Here is an 8,040-nt window from a genome sequence, read left to right on the forward strand (position 1 = left end):
TTGTGTGTGTGTGTGTGTGTGTGTGCGTGTCGTGTCGCGCGTGTGCGTGTATGTGTGTCGTGCGTGTCGTGCGTGCGTGCGCGCGTGTGTGTGTGTGTGTGTGTGTGTGTGTGTGTGTGTGTGTGTGGGATGGGGTTATATTTGAAAGATTATAAAATCATAAAATGTGCAAAGAAGTAAAAAGGGCATTTCATTTTATAGGTAAGAATTTTTGTATTAAATGTATCAATTCCTGTATTAACGATGTAGGATATGGAAAGCGTTATTAATATTATTTTATTGAATGTACTAATAAAATTGAGTGACATTATTTTTGTTTACATATCATTCACGTCCATATACATTTCTATACATCAATAGTACGTCGATCGATATATCATCCACAGCGCGAATACTTCTGATTCGCTCAAATAGCATCCCAACTAAAATGGCGGCTGATCAATGGAATTTTCCTCGATGCCCATTCCAGTGTATATATAATTTAGTGGTATCTTTAGATATAAAATTTATTTAGCTACAAAATTTTCTTAGGTTTAATTATTTTATGTAATTAGAAAAGAAGTTATGTTTGTTTAAAGACTATAAGGAATTTCCCAACCTCCAAGGACAATAGTAATGATTATAATAGTAAAAGAGGATAATTGTACCATCTTTGCCAGAGGTACATAATACAACTACATAAGTCATACTCTTTCTTGTGGCTGCACGAATGAATAATTGGTTCTTTATAACTTCTTTAAATGTCTGTTTGTATAAAGATACTTCTTTTATATAGGTTTTCTCTTATCTGTCTTATGTTTTCTTATAAATGGAATTCTATGAAGAAAAATACAAACAACATTGTACAAAATAATACTAAAATAAAATCAAGTTAATTTAGGGATAATTGTAATGTTACAACTGCTCCCAGACATTGATGTTACTATTGTCCCCTAATGATATTTTATGATTTATAGTAAATTTTTAAAATAAAAATCTAGATAAAAATTAATTCAAATGTACAAATCATCAACGCAAATAATCATTAAAACATATTATGATAATATATTATATCTTCATTATAAAGAAAAAAAAAATATTTTAGATTTTGTGCACGCAATAAAACTTACTTGATGCATGAAAGAAGTAATTTCTGCTTTTGCACTCGTACACGTTCTGCGAGCAGCATGTAACGAACGATTCAATACCGATTTGTTTACAGAATTTTACCATGCAGTCGCACATATCTATTATAATTTAAGAAATATTAACGATGTTACTATTGTCCCGTATTACTTTTTTGTCCCCGATCTCCCCTACATATTAATTGAAGAATAAACTAAATCTTATTTAACATTTTTGCCAATTCAGATTATAATGTTAACTCATATTACAAGATTAGTGTTCACCACCTACTTAAGCTAGACAAGGCTAAAAAAGTATACACTTAGTGTCGAACTCTCCCGCTTGTATCTTTTATTATATATTGCGCCTTAAACCATAAAATGGCGTAAAAGATTAAAGACGCCTTCAGACATTATGGTCACGTTCGCCAACATTAAATATTATATACACATATGACATAGAAGCCCAGGCAGCGCGGACGTGTTAAGGTTGAGAAGAAAAAATGATTAAAATTGAGATCAGAAATCATTTTTTTTCTCATTTTTATTCTCATAAATCTCATAAAGGAAAATCTCATAAACTCTTAACTTTGAAATAAAATAAAAAATTAAAAACCTTGAATATTAATATGTCGTTTAGTTAAAACATAAATTGCTCGACTTTCCTGGGCAAAGCGAATGGATCACGCGAGCAATGAAATTTAAAAAATTAGAATCAGTCTTGACAATCGTCACAAAAGTAGCTAAATCCTCTATGTAGTACAGTCTTCATGGACCCATTTGGTGCAATGACTGCATCAATCATAAATAAATAATCGCATTGCATTATGGCAAAAAATAAACAAAAATAAGATATAAACAAACGTGCCTTTCATATATTCGAAAGGTCGTCTGTCCCTTCGTATTCCTAATATTTTCATTGTAATCACCAAATAAAAAAGATGGATCATCCGCTTTGTCCCTACCCGCTTTGCCCAAAAGACCTATCTAGCGCGAATTTGGAAAGATTAGAATAAATTGAAGCACCAAGTGAAAAATTTTAATCTCGAATACACGTTTAAAGACATAGAATTCTTATAAAAAATCATTCACACTGGTTAAGGAACAATTACAGATAATAATAATTAAACTACGTACTTAAGGAAAAAATCGCAAGAAAACACTCAATTTTCTATATGTCTCTATTAAACACAAACGAATATATATATCGAAATCATATATCATTTCGTACTTTTATAGCGTTGCTAGTCCGTCGTTCCTTCAACTGCTAAAGATTCATAGCGTAATCTCAAATACAATTGATAAGCGAAAATAAAAGATATTCGCTTTACCCAAGACATCCATTTTGTCCGCGCTTTCTCTACATTATAATTGTCTATATTGAATGATGTAGGCCAATATTTAGTGAATGTACATAAAATTGGCGTATGCATTGGCCAATTATAGAATATTGTCTGGAGACGCCTTAAAGTGTGAGATATGCTTATACGATTCAATTTTTAATTATTTATCTTTCTTGTTTGTTAAATTGACAAAAAGATATTGTAAAAAGTAAATTGATGTTCTCTCCTCTCTCAAAGTCCTATAAGTTAATCTGAACGGAAAAGACAAGAATAATCTGGAAGTAATACTCAGTAATCCTAGGATCAGTTATCTCCAGATATAATTAGAAAAGATTGAAAATATCTGTTATTAACTATTATTGAACATACGATTCTATTTTCGTGAAGAAAAATGAGTATTTCACGATAAGATATAAGTTTTCATTTCGTAGAAAATGCAATAGAAAAAGCAATTAATTGAAAAAGTTTCATTAACATATCTACAGTCACATACAATATTATGATAAAGCAGAAGTATTATTATAAAATGCACCCTTATTCTTTGAAGTTTTATCGTTCAGTATTCACTCAATTTCGACACAATCCTTTAAGCTTGCATTTCATTTTATTACAAAGGAAAGGAAGAAAGAAACATTTTGTCGTAATATAATTTAAGCGAGTTTTTAGATGAATTTTTTGGCACTTTAAATTATTTTTGTTAAATTGAATATTATAAAACAGATCCACATTAAATTATGAGCCGAAGTCACTTTTGGACACTCAAATAACCATTTAAAAAATACTGAACTAACAGAACTAATGATCAGTGGAATTCGTGGCGAGGAAAATGTACCGACAAGTAATGGTTGGATATTATAACGCAACTCATTTTTGATTTCTCGTGAAAAAGTAGAAAACAGTAGTAGGTATATTTCTTATCACAGTTAACATATCACATGTTATCCAGTCACTGTGCAAATACATTCGTTTACCATGAATTTAATTTACGTGCATATGTTGACGTGTATTTGCTTTAACTATTAAGATATGATGATGCGAAGAAAACAGTCTTGCTTCAAGGTAATTTTTCTTGATCGTTATTTGTATTCATTCGTGCAAGAATTTTGTCGATTAAATAACGAGATAATTTTATAGACTTTATCGTACACTAGTTTAAACTCGTTTTCCTGCCACAAATGAAATGAAATTTTTTTAATGTTTATCCTTGTATTAAATTATCCTTGATTTAAATTTATGTATAATACATAACAAATATAATTAAAATAACAATAATAGTAATGAATATTAAAATAATAATAATAATAGTAATGAGCATCGGGGAAAATATTGACTTAATATATCCATTATATTAATTATAATTAATTATAATTAATTATAAACTTTTGTACCTGTATTAATGCATCAGTTTTCTTTTTAAGTCACCATTACAATTCAACACATAAAATGCTCTTTGAAGCAATCATAATCCTTATCGTTTGATGAGATTTGCTAGGAGAACGATTAAATTATTAATCCAGTAAAAAAGTAGTTTAGGAAAAATTTTTTTTCCTCCGCGATTATTTTACCGCAAAAGCAAGGCTCATTTCCGTGCCATGCAGATTTACGGCGGCAGAAACGGAAATGGATATTTGATCCGGCGGTGTTGCACTAATCTTTAGTCACCGACTAGTTCTCTCTAGTGGTATTCGACCCAGTTGACAGAATTACAAGAGTGCCACAGCAGGTTTAAATTGGATTCAACATAGCCTTCTCCCTGGTTCCTGACCGATAATTTTCGTTTAATGGCGAGAGAAGTACACATACAAATTTTCGGCATGTGAGAGAAGCTTTTAGAAAAGATAATTCCAACATTTTTTCATTTTCACATTGGATTTTAAATAGATCTTAGATAAATTCTAAGTTGTTAGATTCTCTCTTGCATTAAAACACAAAATTAAATTACTTATCACGAAAAAAAATTAGTTAATGGCCACTTTATCTTTATTAAATCAAATTATGTAACTTTTTAGTTTTCACTTAACGCACTTCATGCTTTATTACTACTTTATTGTACATATATTAATATATGATGAATATATGATGATAAGAGAAATACTTGATATTCTTATCTTGTATTTCTGAATAAATATAAATCTCGAATACATTTTAGTATATCTCTTAAATCGTTTTTACACTTTAAGCTTTTAATGGAATTGAAATAAAAAAGGGAATATTCAATTGTTTAACACAGATATGGGTATAACTTTAAATGCTTGTAATTTAGATAACATCGTTTTTTTACAAAAATATGTTCGTGATATTCGACAAATGCTCAGTGAAAATAGAGACAAAAATGATTTCAATAAAAAATACCGCACGTTCAGGTCTAATAAAATACTGTAGTCTTTCGATGATGCGGTTAATTCATTGCAAAAACTGCATCACTGGGCTTTACGCATATCAGTCGTGTTTACTCTCCGTCACATTTATTTCACTATCACCGCATATGCAGTGCACGAGGATGAGAAATCAGGTATTTACTTGCATCGCATGTGCACATTAATAACAATCATTTAATAGCGTGGCGAGCGATAGTAATTTTTTCTCGTTTCTGGAAGATTATCTCGAAAGGATATTACTTTTTATTTTTAAATCTTATTTAACATAATGGGAAAGAAAGCTGTTATAGATAATGTGTGTCATAGATAACATAATTTTTTGTCTAATTTAATCTGGAAATGAAAAAATATTAAATGCATATTTTCGGAACATCTATATGCATATACTGGATATTAAAGTATTTATTCGATAGTGCAAAACCAGTAAAAAGATATAACAATATTTTACAATCTTATAACAATATTCTCGGAAATAGTAATTATTACTGATATCGACAACTCATGAAAACAGTGCAAAGTATACTATTGTTAGTGGCCATTGTGGTTTCATTTACGATGTAATTGTTTGGAGCATTTGGACCAATTTTCAATTTGGAAATCCGATAAAGGATTTCTTTCTTAATAAATTGTACCATTACTGAAACTATGTTAAAGCAATTCAAATCTAGGTGAGCTGTAATTGATATGAAAAAAAATATTTATATATGATATATATATATATATTTAATATCTCTGGATCCAATTACATTGCAGTTTTATTTTTCATGTTTGTTCTTTACGTTTAATTCTTTTTCTTTATTAATATTATTAGTATCTCTAGATATTAATAGAAAATTATTATATTACAGATATAAATAATATCTATTATTATTAGTTTATCACTATCGCGTAAAATTGTATATATTGTCTTTATTAAAATTGTATACATTGTCTCTATTATATTTTTTAAATATAAGAAATTAATCGAAATTACTATTCGTTAGAACTAAAAGTTGAATGATTTTGAAACAGAAAATCGAAACGATGCGAGAAGCAATGTAAATTATCTCAGCGTTAAAGTTGGACGATAATTCGGGTAATTTCGAAGTCAAGTGTAACTTAACTGGACAAGCATAATACGTTTATTGTTAAACGTTTCCGTCGCGAAACGAGCGACGTGAACGAAGCGGCCTTGTAACTAGTCAGATACTTTTACTGCAAGCCGTCTAAAGTCGAACAAACAGCTGCCGTTGCCATCCACACGTCAATCCTTCACCTTCCATCTTCATACCGCCCTCTACCCGCTTGCTCGCTTGATGCGGCAACTCACTTAATGAGTTTCTCGGGATATTCGATGCGGAATGCGGGCTCTATTTAAACTTGTTCGGCTTTCGTAACGCCCTGCTCTTGGATTCCTGCAAGGACGCTACGTTGCTATGCCAAAAGATCGGTAACAATATCTCGTTCCTTTGTAAGTATCTACTTAACTCTCTCGACTCTTTCGTAACTCGTATTGTTAAATTTAACTTAACTTCTTAGTTACGCAAAACTTTGACATTAATATGTTTTAACATGCAGGAAGAAAACTATAAAAATATAGTTTAACACACTAATTAACTTCAATTAAATTACTTGAATTAAGAATTTCTAACGCAAACTTTAACTCTAGGAAAAATTTAAAAAGAGTGAAGAAAGAAAAACAGATAGAGATGATTATGATCGAAAGTAAAACGAATATTGCTTTATTTTCTTTTTCTTCTTTCTTAAATTTAGGAAAGCGAAAGACAAACTTTGTTTGAAATCCCTCCAATGAGTTTTCTCAGAGTGACGAGTCGGAGGACTGAGCTTTCAGAAACCATGATTTCGTGTTTGTGAGTAAATTCGCGATCCTCTTTTGTAATGCACGCTAAACATTGAAAGAAAGGAAAGGAAAGTTTGCGTGGGCACTTATGCTAGCGAATGGAATAGAACTCGGGAAATCCGTTGCTGCGCGTGAGAAAGTTATTTTCGAATGGATTAAATAAAACAATATCTTTCGATTACATTACGTGGAGAGTTTATAATCTTCCATAGAATAATCCGTGTTTTGTACAAAAAATCAATATGATTATAACGAAAGTGTTTTAGACAAGATCCACATATTTTTCCCAGTAATTCCCAGAGAAATCTATAACTTACAGCAACTAGATAGTTCTCGTAATTCATATGATATACGTGAAACGTGATATTTTTCATTGCAGAATTAGTATTTATACGATAGAGTTTTACTTTTCTGTATGTAATAATATTGATGATACTCAAATTTTTATATTATATGATGATGTTGGATATTTATTTATTCATGCATAGTAAACTCGAACGCACATAATTATGCTATTGGATAAAATTCATTTTAGCCGATTTATAATTTGTGTCAGATTTAAATAAATTTATTTTTTATATCATGTATTATTTATGTGTTTTAATATACGTTTTATACATGCATTTTTGTCTTTTCGAATGTGTTTCGTGTTACAACGATGCATAAAATATTATGCATATTATAAATAGAATATCCGATATGACTTAATATAAAATACATAGCGAATTCAAATATGATTATTTTTTTAATGAAAAAACGATAGTTATCAGAAAAATCTGTGTATTATTTAGTATATTTATTGATAGGCTATTACATCTCTTGATGGATGTATTTTTAATTCTAGTTTATTGTTTTTTTTTGGGGTGAGAGTCCGAAATAAATATGATAGACTTACAGTAAAAAGACTTTACATTGCATATAAAGTTTATTGTCTCATTAAAATAGCTTGTGTCTCATATTTGACATGTTTGTTTTTGTAAACTCCCTTGATTAATCTCGTACAATAATATGCACCCTCACGGACACTGGACGCGGGTCTTAGTCCATCAATCCCGTTAAATGATGGCCTTCGGTACATGGGAGGCACAGCGGATGCCGTCCAATATCCGCGGGTCTTGCGTGAGATCCCTCGATCCTTGCGGCACGTGCACTAACCGACGACTTAATGGAACCTGGACCATACGGCGCCGCCATGTGCCGTCTATAATTTCTATGCGTTCTCATATGTCGATGTTATATCCCCGTGTAATACATATCGTATAATTATACGGGATAACTATATTTACCATAACTATATTTACCTATGGCTAGAACTATACAGCAGAAATATGTATATAACAGTAATTAATATGAAACAGATTCATATTTTTAGATAG

The sequence above is a fragment of the Atta cephalotes genome, assembly GCF_000143395.1.
Source record: "Atta cephalotes unplaced genomic scaffold scaffold00022, whole genome shotgun sequence".
Lineage (NCBI taxonomy): Eukaryota > Metazoa > Arthropoda > Insecta > Hymenoptera > Formicidae > Atta > Atta cephalotes.